This window comes from Stegastes partitus, unplaced genomic scaffold (genome assembly GCF_000690725.1).
Source record: "Stegastes partitus isolate 25-593 unplaced genomic scaffold, Stegastes_partitus-1.0.2 Scaffold169, whole genome shotgun sequence".
Lineage (NCBI taxonomy): Eukaryota > Metazoa > Chordata > Actinopteri > Pomacentridae > Stegastes > Stegastes partitus.
This window is the reverse complement of record NW_007577900.1, coordinates 245,068-257,549: the sequence shown is the minus strand read 5'-3', so window position 1 is coordinate 257,549 and position 12,482 is coordinate 245,068.

Below are 12,482 nucleotides of genomic sequence, written 5' to 3'. Positions count from 1 at the left end.
ATGTCATCTTCAAGAACCAATTGTTCTCTTGCTGCCTAGTATATCCCACTCCTTACCAGGTGCCATCGTGATGGGATAATCAATGTTATTACTTCACCTGTCAGTGATTTTAATGTTGTGGTTGATCGCTGTGTACACACATATTATACATACAGTTCTATCTACATCCAATACCCTAACCTTAAACCAAGACTTCATCCTAAAATTTAATGATTTATGTTATCGGGACTAAAAGAGGGCAAGTCCCCACAATGTTATTGTGTAAACGGATTTATGTCCTTACAACAAGAGTCATACAAGTACACACACACACACACACACACTTACACACACATAGGGTTCTCTGGTAGAAGGGACAAAACTTGTGCAAAGTCAGTGTGGTTTTCATTTTTAGGTCCTGCATCTGTTTGAAATAAACCTTTTGTTAAATGTTTTGTGGCACCATGTGTGTGAGCAATCTGGATTTGATTTGTTCAGTGTTGTGTCATACATACTTGTCACCACTGCATGGCAAACCAACAATAAATACAACTTAAAATGAAACAGCATTTTTTTTAATTAAATCTGTTTTTCCAGAAAATGGGCACCTTTTTTTTCTTTTCTTTTTTTTTGCAGTTGAACAGTTTTCCCATGTTGTTTGTCCTCCTACTGTTTTTTATTCCGTTTCATCTCATGCTCAGATTGAATACATTTGATTTTCTGTGTGGATGGGCTCCAGCTCTGATCTCTGAACCTGTGCACTGAGTCTCCACTGTACTGTGCCTCCTGGGTGCGAGTGCATGTGTTACAGCATGCATTGGTGCGACTGCACTTACGTCTTTCCCCGGCTCTCTCTCTCTTTCTATCTCTCCCTCACACACACATACATACTCACATGCTGGGATATAGGTTTCGCCAGGGTTCATCATAGATCAGCCTCCCCTGACAGCTCTCTTAAATGTCCTTGGCAGCCCCCCAACCCTCAGCCCTCGTTTCCTCTCTCTGTTCTTGCACCTTTTCCTCTTTGGCCAAGCCTCTGATGGATGCTGCCATATTTCTCTGCCTCTCTCCTCTGGAATGCTCCCATAACCACTGGGCCCTGTAATGCAAGACACAATCTGTATATATCCCATTAAGTGTCACTTTGTGAATGAACCTGTTTCTCTACACTCAGTTCACCTCGCAGAATGACATGCATGGCATGGAGGCTGGAAGATGACCAGCTCCTCTAAATATGAGATGAATGTCTCCTGGATGGTGAATGCTTCTATTGTCAAATCTGTCCCATAACACTGAAATTAGATTTGAGTTTCGATGCTGATCACTAGTTACGTGATCTGCTTCTGTAGCTGCCGTTTAACACAGTGTCAGGTTTCCTTTTCTTAAGGCAAGAACTCATCTCTGGATGTCCTCTAGACTGTAAAGAATTACACTCAAACACAATGTTTGTTTTCTCTTCACCCTCTGCAGTCCCCAGCTAATATTTGTTTTTTTTACATCATGAGGCTTTATACACTCTCTTTGCTATCAATCACATTTTTTAATTTAATGTATGAATATGTGATTTATGTTGCCCAGGCAGAAGATATAAATCTATTTTGCAAGAGGGGGGGATAAGAGCGCTGATGTTCCCTTATTGATTGGCTGCCTTAATAGTGTTTGTTCTTTATAGCTGATCTCAGGAAATAAAGCAAATAAATAGTCGAGAATGAGTTCAGTGACTGTGATGCTCGCGAGGATGGGAGAGAGATGGAGAATGGAGGAGCAGAAATAGTAAACAACAGATAGAGAATCAAATGGTGGGAAAGCAGCTGAGAAAGGATGAATAAAGGATGTGAGTCATGTACATGTAGTCGGACTGAAAGGAGTGCAAACATTCATCATCACAGTGAACTAATTACTCACTAAACTTTTCACGTTTCTGTCCTTTGAGCTTAACTGTGAAAACCAGGGCATCGAGTCACATGATGTTTTTGTCACTTTTTATACATGAAGCTGGGTCAAAACTGAAGGTTAAGATGATTTTTTTGTGGTGGCGCCGAGCTATAATCCAGTTTGCTTCCAGGTATCGCTGTCCTTTGTGTGCTCAAAATGCTAACTTTTATTGACATCTCACCAGTGTGTCATGAGTGACAGAACATGATGTTTCTTTGCAAACCCAGAAGCCACATGGTTAGATGTCAGTCTTGAGTCATATCTCTTCCGTTAATGCGAAGTGTCAGTCCATTATTTGCTCTAAGACTGTTTTACAATTCTCAGAGGATTTGTCAAATTGATTTGAAAACCAAACTGCCCAGCACCGGGCTCTTCAGAGGGCTGATGAATTAAATTCATCTTGACATGTCACATTAGGGAAACAGAAAGAAATTACTCTGTTAGGTGACTATGTTATGTAAGTGCATTCAAGTCATAGCTGTGATTGTGTTTCAGCTCAGATTTATCATCTCATCAGAGGTACGAATATTTATCTTTTCTCATAGATCAGCTCCCTGATTCCAAACTTCAAACATAAAACCTGTGGAAGAGGACGCTAAAAAGACCTCAGATCAGTGACTTCAGCTTCTTTCCAACTTGCTCTACACAGAGAGGAGGAGATTAGAGCATAAATCCAGTCCATTAGCCCTCAGGTCTCCTGATGACAGTTCCCGCCCTACGGCTGATGTAAACCAAACTTCCTGTTTGGAGATGAAGAAGCCTGTCATACGGCTGCAGCCACCTCAGCCCCTGTCACCCTCCCTCTGCGATGCTCAGGCGTTAATAGCAAATCGATTCTAAATGAGGGACAAGGGAAACAAGAGAGGAAAAAGGAAAGGAGTGTTCACGTCCGGTGGAGGGATGTGCAGAGAGGAAGATGCTGAAAGGCTGGCAACTTTAAGGGAGCTATAGGAGGTATATTAAAAGAACATTTTTTCGACATCCTTGCCACTCTCTATAGCTATATGTCATTTGCTGAGGATAAATAGCAGCATGGACAGCACAGCAGCACAGTCCTGAAATACAAAGAACTGCAGGCTTCATACTGTTGCTTCAAAAACAGCTGCAGCTTCACTTAGCTGGGTTATAAAACTGACTATAACAGAGCTTCCTCCTCATCCTTACGTCTTTGTTTAAATATTATGTTGTCACGTTGTTCACCCCTGGAGGTCTTGCCATGTGACCGAAGTCTCGCTGTCTACGAGCACTCCAAATGACCTGATGATAGAAGTAATGAGCACTGTTTCATCTCATCATGCCTAATAGTGTATTGATCTCAGCCGGGGAGAAATGACTACATCATCTTCTTAGTTGGCTCGTGTCAGAGTGTAAAGCCTGGACTTGCTACGTTACATTACAGACATTCAGTATTAAACGCTACACAAAATCTCAACCTTTTGAAACTGTAATATGGGATGTTGCCAGCATGGACTAATAGCACATATCCTTTAAAGTGCAGATCAGCTTCTACCTATTACAGCCTTACGAGGTCAATTTATCCCAGCGCAAGAAGTTTGATGTTTTGTTAAATCATAATTGGTGTTTGAGGGCTTAGTTAAACACGCTTCAGCGTACACAAAATGTATTCAGAGGTCTGTAGCTGTAACAAAGCAGCAGTACTGTCCTTGCACTGACTGCCATTGCTGGCAGCCTCAGTCAACAAACTATCCCTCCTCTTTTTGTTTCTGTCGCTGTCTCCTCAGTAGGGTAATCAGCCATCCTCCTGCAAGGTAATTCCTGCTCAGGAGTGCATGTGGCCGACACTGCGGAAATTCATTTTTTGGTTTAATTTCAGGCCTATTGATCGTGGAGCGCTTTACGACTGCATGACATCCATAATCACAACAATGGTATGACAGCGCAGATAAATAATGTGGCAAAGGCACGGAGAGAAGGAGGGATGTAGGGATGAAAGGGAAGCAGAATTGAAAAAAAAAAAAAGGGAAGAGCCAGGCTCCATCTCTTACTGCATTCTGTATTAATTACCGAAGTCCACCCTATTACACCCTCCCAAACCCAACCCCGTCACCTGATTGATCTCCCCTCAGAGGCTATAAATTAGTTTTCTTCCCAAACTTATCTGAAATCTGTTTGTTTAAGCATCCATTAAAGGATAGAAGCCAGTGCTCTACAGTAATTACCACAGCTACTGTAATATCTATAATTATTATGATTAGTGGAGCAGAATTAAGTTACTGCTAAAGAAACCACAAGGGGCCAAAGCCACAGCATGATTATGAGGTTTTGCATATACTAATGCTGTCGCCGAGTGCAAGCTGAAGTCATGTAGCTAAAAATTAATACAAGATGATTCAGGCAACAGTGGATACATACTGAAAAGCAAAACATTTTTCGTGTTATTTTTGTCCATTCTGGCCGTTATTAGACAGGCAGGCTGGAATCAAACCTTGGATGTTGCAGTTATGTGGTGTGCATCTTAAACACAAGACTAATAAAAGCAAAAATTATGAGGCGAAACATTTAAATTGTAAACTAGGGGGCATGAAATATATTTGTCCTGGTGGAGCGTATTGACCAAATACTCAACATGCCGCTGGCTTGATTTAAAATTAGGTACTTCCAGGTTATTTTACAAGTTTTATAAGGTATTTGGGGAAGTATTGCACACATTCCCGGCATGCTGTTGAGTCATTTTCTCCTCAGTAAGCATAAACGCCTATTTCAGAGACAGTGGGGGACCAGTGCGGTCAGTGTTTGTGTAGGCAGAAACTTTAGGAGAGTCAAGAGAGCTGGTTTAGGCCGGCAGCAGAGGCCACAGCAGGTCTTCTGCCTCGACTAGGTGTGTACACACAACTGTGTTTATGTGTAACTTCCCCACAACTTTGTTTAATTTTGAATGCCCGCAGCCTGGAAACCAATTGAAAGCTACATTATACATACAATGAGATGTGATAAACTGAAGTCCGAAAATGTGACCTTTCGTGGCGTACATGCAGTGAAATGATAATGGCGTCCAGTAAGCAGTGGTGTCGGTGATGCAGCAGTGCATAAAGCATGCCTCATCTTGTTGTTGGAGTCTGAGTTGGCTGACAACTCCCGCTCATAAAATGTCTCAAGTCAGAAAGGCGATAAGGATGCAGGGTTAATAAGGCTTGGCACACAGTTTTATTTGTGCGGAGGTGGAGAAGTCGTGCTCCTCTCACCCACCCCACCCCCCTCCTCCTCTGGAGAGGACTGGAGCAGAGTGGATTCTGTTGCAGGATGGGAAGCAGTGGGGCGATGGAGGATGCTTAGCCAGACAGAACAAGAGGGCGCGGGAACGAGAAGCTGACCATTTTTCACGGCTATATGAGAAGTACTATGCAGGACTGAATCGATGTAGCAGTTGAGCTGGTCAGATGACACTATTAGAGTGTCACCTTAGACTGAACTTGGACTTACCAATAAATCTAATAATAACCCTTAAAAGGTAACGAAAATCTTGGCAGTACTTTTTAAAGGTTTTACCTGATTTAATCCACTTCACTGCATGCAACACCCATCTGAATGCTAGTGCGATGATGCATTTATTTGGTGGCACATCAGTCGTAAAATGCCTTTGACAGCTACATGCTAATTATTTTTAACGAGCACAATGAGCAGCTCACCAAACAGGTTTTGTTGCAAGTTTTTAAAACTGGTGATTATAAAATGCTGCGGAAAATCCCAGTGTTCTTGACCAATCACAAACACTGCAAGCCACACCTAGAAAATCTCTGAACACTGCTGTTTGCTCTAACGCTGAGGTGACTCACCTGAGAACACCTGAGAGACGCCGCGGTCCAATCGGCAGCCAGGAAGCCGTCACATGATCGCCTGCAACACGTATAGAAACATGCTAAACAGCCACCGTGACGCCGTAACTCTCTGAACTCACCGGCAGTTTCCAGACGCGTCTTTAAACAACCACCACGATCCCAACGAACCGTCCTTGAATGCATCGCCCTGTGTCCCTTCACTGAATCAGACCCTAAAGTTGCTCCATCAGAAAACTTTACTTTCTCTTGTTTAAAAATTCTCAACAAATCAACCCTTTGCTCCAAAAACATTCTGTGAAAACTAGAAGTTCTGAAGCCGCGAGCGACTCGGCGGCGACCGAACGTCAAAACGTTTTCAGCTGAACTCAGATCAGCGACAAAGGAGGCAAACGAACGTGTAAATAGTTTATAGTTTATAGTTTAATAGACTCTTCCTCCAAAAGCAGGGACTCTTTGGGAGGTAAAATCACTCAGGAACTAAATTAAACAAATGCAAATACAAGTAAAAGTTCCTCAAAAGGTTCTTTGGCCTGTTAAAACTTCCTGAAATGCAAACAGGGCTTCTAACATGTCACAGTGATGCCATATTTTAACAGTATTTTACAAACCTGAACATGCAGGAACCTATGTTTTTGACCTATACCAAGGACTACAACTTCAGATGTCTCAGCCCTGACTGTGGAGCATCCCTTTGATATTTTATAGCTACAAGATAACTTATACGTACGGCTCTTTCTGGTTTAGTAATGCAACAACCAAAAGCAGTAAAGTTACAGAGCAAATTACTGATCATAGGATGATTTTCAGTCATGGTGCATGTAAAAAAAAAAAAAATCTCATCACTTGGCTCCTCTATCCTGAGCCTCGGGGATTCTGTGCTGCTGAACATGCATACACAATGAGAAAAGACTTGGTAACAAAACTGTTTCCTGTTGGTGTTCGGGATGAGCACCACTGGGAGTGAATCGCGCTACAAGGCTCCACACCACTGATCAGCTATAGCTATTTGTATGGGCGTCGACACCGAGCCCGCTGTCTTTTTAGGGAGGGCCAGTGACCCTATCATGGACACGACCTGTTAAGAGATAGAGAAGCAGCCTTTTCTTATCTGCATGCCCTTGGAGTACGCGCCCATTGATATGCCACCTTGACTCTATCTTCATGCCAAGATGCTTCCAATTATGCGAGCCGCTGGAGTGAGGCAGAGCGTGGGTTTCTGTACGATGAAAACTGGTCCATGGGTAATGTGATCCTGCTGCTTTTCCCCCCATAGGGATGGTTTCTGCACACGGAGGGGGGATTAAAGGAACAGCCATTTCCCTATTCAACACTTCCCAGTTCACCACGTTTTTTCCCACAGTCTTATGACTCCATAAGGTAGACTGATCTATTTAGTGAATGGCTCATCGCCGGGGCCCGAGCTCTGCCACAACCAGCATCCATTAAACTCAGCCCTTCAATACATCACATGTGGGATTTTTTTCGCTGTGGCATCAGTTCCTGGGCTATCAGTCTTTCTTTAGACGCCTCTTTTTAGGCGTCATGATGTTGCCAGACAGCGTGACTGAGGTGACCTCTCAGGGCAGCCCTGTCACTGCCTGTCACTCAGCTGGAGTGACAGGCTCAGTGTTGGACAGCCACTAGGAAACTAAGAGATGGATGGAGAAGATGTAGGAAGACGCTTTATAATCCGTGGAAGCGTCTTCACAATCAGGGTATTTGTGTCAAACACCCTCTTCTTCTATGTCTGTTTTCTTGTCTGGCTTCCAGGAATCTTTTCCCTCTTTGCTCTCTTATCTCAGTTTGTACTTTTCTGCTTCAGATGTGGACAGTTTACACAGCAGAAGAATCAGCACAGCGATTTTAATCTTGACTCCTCCAGTGAGGATGTGCTCCTCTTGACACTCCTTCCCCCCCATCCCCCCTAAATATCATGTTCCCAGTCATATTTCATGTAGTCGCTTTCCCAGAAGAGGGCAGCACTTCTTTACCAAATGTTATTGTAAGTTCCCCATATACAGTATTCTAGTATTTAAAGCCCTGCTGTGCAATTTATCGAGGCTGAGCATGCAGACGGAGGTCACAATCTTGGCTCTTTCAGCGCAGAAAGAGTCCAGAAGATGCTGTTCGTTCCCTGCATGCTTCTCAGCCCTTTAATCTGACCCTCTCCACTTCCCAATTTTGAAAAAGAAGTGATTCATACTAAAATGTAGCTTGTCATAAGCACTGTGATTTATGACGAATGCACAATACAATTTGCAGCAGACTTCAGTCATTTCGGACTGCGCTGTCTCTCGCCCTCCTTCGCTCTGTCTTGCTGCCTCCCCCTCGCTCTCTCTCTCTCTCTTCAACTCGCCCTCACTTTTTTCGTTTTCCCCCTCTCCCTCTTTGCTCCTGCTCCACCCTATAATCACGCCGGTTCATGGCTCTCATTTGGAGTGGTATATATAGCAGTAATTGTCAGGGTGCAGTACAGAGACTGGGCAGAGCATGTGTACTCTCTCACAAGGCTGTTTTGCAGTAAATCTCTCGGGGTAGAGGAGAGGACCGGGGTGGGGAGGGGATTCGGGGGGGAGGGGGGTTATGGACGTGAGCAGGAACGTGCACTCACATAAAGACAAATTCACTTATCCGCTCAAACAATACAGTAAGCGCACGGAGAGCCAGATGAAATTTTTACTAGCACCTAAGAAAAAGCATCACACTCATTAGGAGGCATTCTCTCTACTTCTGCAAGTCATTATATATCACTGCCTATTCATTTACTCTCTCAAAGGGCCTGACATGGAAATTGAGTGCGTCCCATAATGTGTTTTTCCCTCAACAGGATGGGACAATTATGCAAATGCATTCATTATTCAGGGAAGCATCTTCTTATCTGTAAATATTAACACTCCCAGGTGATGAGCTGGGGCCTGTACGTCAGGTGGTCGCTGCGCTTATGATCCACGAGCGCCTGGAAACACGCTCGCCTACTGTACTGTCAATTAGAAGTGGGAAACACACTAATGAGCATTCTCATCAGCCTCTTACAGATAATGCTGCAGCAGTTCATCTCCCCAGACGTGATGAAAAGTGACGGCAAAAAGCTGCCTCTCAGACATTCCTGCTGAATAATCTGAAGTCCGATCACAGAAATCCCTCGCCATGTCTGTCTGCCTTACCAAGCATGGAACACTGCCTCCAAAAGAGATGACGGCAAAACTTGTTATGCAGTCCAGTTGTTTGTATGTGTGTGTGAGAGTGTGTGTGTGTGTGCGTGTCTGACGGGGGGGGCTTGTATGGACAGGTCTGTCATTCAGTGAGCACACACAGTCTCCATTGTGGGTCTGTCTGTGGTCCCCATCGGGTCAGGGTGGGGTGGCAAAAGGGGGCCTCCCGAATAAAAACACGTGCTGCAAACAGGAAGCGGGCCTGTATGGATAAAACGAGAACTGCGTGGCCGAGTGTTTATGAATGGATTATGCTCGTATTTTCTCCACTCTTTCTTTCTTTCTTTCTCCTGTTCCAATTCATCTTGATAAAGCGACAGACTTTGCTTGGGTTTCTCTCCAGATGTACGTCCACACATGTCCACGCAGTGCAAGAATGAGCCTTCCTCCAGATGTAATCAAGTTCTGACTTACAAAATCATGTTCTCTCGGAGCATGTTCTAGACACTAGTATCTCACGTCTGCCGGCCTGATGAGATAATTTAGGTCCTTTCTGCCTAAGTGTCACGTTTCCAGAGAACAAGTGAACCTGCATAAGGAGCGAACGGATTTATCTCGTCTGGTTTAAAAGTTCAACAGCATACAAAGGGCACATTTTAAAACCAAATATAAAGTAAGTCAAAATAATGACATTCATTATATTTGCTTACAGTACAAGTGCACTTGCATGAGTGTTTATACAGTGTGCTAAAAGTGCATGAAAGGATGCTGAATGTGTGTGAGTACACTCCATGAACCCAGGTGCTCGGCTTTCAAGTATTCCTTTCCTGTTTGCCCAGCAGCTGTTTCATCCCAGAGAGCGACCACTTCATAGCTCTGCTGTTTTCTTTCTGGGTGGATTTGTCAGCTGTGATCAAATCAGACTTTTGTCGAGAGTAAATTTTCTTTCCAGACATAGCCGATTACTCCACCCGCTTCGACCAAATTTGATATGCTTGAATTTAGTCATTAATTCCGGCGCACTGTTGTGTATTTTTGTTACTGGGATAGTAAAGCGATTTCTCGGTTCCCATGAGGGGCAGTATTTGCAGAGGATTAAGTCGCAGCAGCTAACAGCTTGAAAGGGTTGTCTTTGGGCAGACGAGTCATTTTAGGGGAAACCTTGTGTAAGAAAGTTCCAGTATCCCACCAGTCTTGTAAAAACCCAAGAATACAGGGCGGCTGAGTAACCAGTTTGGACAGATCTTCCCGTAAAATAACTCCCATATCCGAGCAGGTAGAGGGAAAAGGCTGCATTTCTTCTCGCAGACGAAACATACAATCCGAGCCACTTTCTCATCAACAAATATTCTGCAGCGTCATGCATTAACAGCAAGAAGGAGGCAGGAAGCAGAGGACAGCTTAGTATGTGATGAAGTTTTATTGATTCACAGTAATGATGAATGAACGGGTTGTGATTTGTTCTTTAACTGAAATTTGCGTCTGACTCAGCCAGTGTCTACCCACAGTCATCCAAACTTTCCTCAAGGAAAAATGTAACAAAGCTTATCACCTTCATACCTTAAATTTTTTACCTGCAAAATAAACATGTGGGTACAGATTACTGAACAAAAAAAAAAAGAAGAAGCTCCAGTTCATATGGTGTCATCGTGTATGCATCACAGCTAAAAGCAAACTAAAATCACATCACATGAAATGTTATTTTTTTTACTCTTTAGATGAGGTCAAAGTCCCTGAGAGCACAGCTTTCTATGAATATGATTGTAGATAAGCGCCACGAAGATCACACTCTCAGCTTTAAAGACAAAATTAAAACACAACTGGCCAAAGAAAACAACATCCCAGTGCTACGGTTGTAGCGCGGGTACCAATACAGTAATATGATGAATATGAACCAACTTAGGCTATGGAATGGCATATTATTTTAAATAACACACAGAACAGACCAATATGTCAAAAACAACTGTACACAAGCACAAAATAACAGAAAAGCATATTAGCAAACATTTAATTTAGACAGGTCTATGTATGAATACTAACTTTTAGTAATAAAGCTCACTGTGCTTAGCCAGTTTTATGAAAGGTTATTCTCAAAAGCTACAAATGATCTTCAAGCCCTCTTTGTAGAGTTAAAATCATAAAAAAAAGCCCTGTTGGGGGATTAAGACAATCTGCTAAAGAAATGAAGGCTGCAGATGTCTTTATAAGTGACGTGTCCCTTCCACAACATGTCCTGGAAACTGTCCATTAGAAAATCATCTTAACAGGTTTAACCGCTAAGACAATAAGCCAAACACATCAAACACATTAATGGGTCAAGCAACATCATTAACATGTGTTCCACGTTGTAAAGAAAATGGACTTGTATCATTGTTTGGTGTGCTACAACTTACTTATTCAGCAAAGTGTAGAAAGATATATTTTAGCAGGCCTAGCTTTAGTAAAAAAAAAAAAAAAAAATAAGGCCACTGTTTACTGTTGAAGCATGAATACAGGAGTTTATTTTTTTCTCCCAGACAAACATGTTGTTCTCGTTGGGGAGCTGAAAATGCCAGCTTGTGGTCTCTGTATGACTGCCAACAAAAAGGCAGCTTTGGTAGTAAAAAGCGTATGTCTGCATAAGTCTTTCGCCAAACTTCGTCCCTTTCTTTCTTTCTTTCTGTCTTTCTGTTTTACGTTCTCATTCTTCCTTCCAGCCGCCGTCTCACTCGCTAAACCTCTCAGAACCCATCTTGCAGTTCGTGTGAAGATGCAAATCCAGATTCTCGCTCTTTCCCTTGATTACATACGTAACAGTTCCATAGTGTTACTTTATAAAGCACATGCTATAGCCTCAATCTTAACTGTAACCTTAAGTCTAACCAAACAGACGTAATTAAAAGGCTTTTTATATGTTCTCAAAACCCAGCCTGCCTGCCTACCACAATACTGTGGTTTTGTCACACCAGTTTTCCCTCCCATCAGAGAAGACTGGGAGAGAGAAGAAAAACTGTACAGTTACAGTTGTTTTAATAAGTAAAATAAAATAAATCTGCTATTATTCATCTGCATTGTGGGATCATTCTATTACTTTGTCCTGTAACTGCTGTATGAAGTAATCTTTTTTCTCCCTGGTTAATTACATCAGAAAAATAATATTCATTTTTAATTAAACGCTAGCTAACAAACTCTTTGCTGAGCATGCTGTGTAAGTGTGAATGTCATGAATAAATAAAGTAATAAAGCATAAATAGCACATTGAATATGAAAACTAAACATAAACCTTATATTTCACTTTCTGAAATGTAAAACACAATAAAGCAGTTTTTTTGATAAACACTCTAATTAGTCGATTTGGTGGCTAATTCAAAAGAAAATAAAGAAACGAATGGGGACAAAACTAGAATACTGTTGTTTAAAAGATAAAGTGCTTTGTTCCATTAAAAAAAAAAAAAAGACCTCTTCTTATCTATTCTAGACAAGAAGCTCAACTACACTTGTATAAAACGATAATTTTGTTAAAACCAAAGCAATAATAAGGTAAATAATTCACTGTAAAAGAAAACCACCCAAATGTACTTTACAGCACCGTTCACCTGAAACATAGTGAGGTTAATATAAACGACATACAGTATTGTTG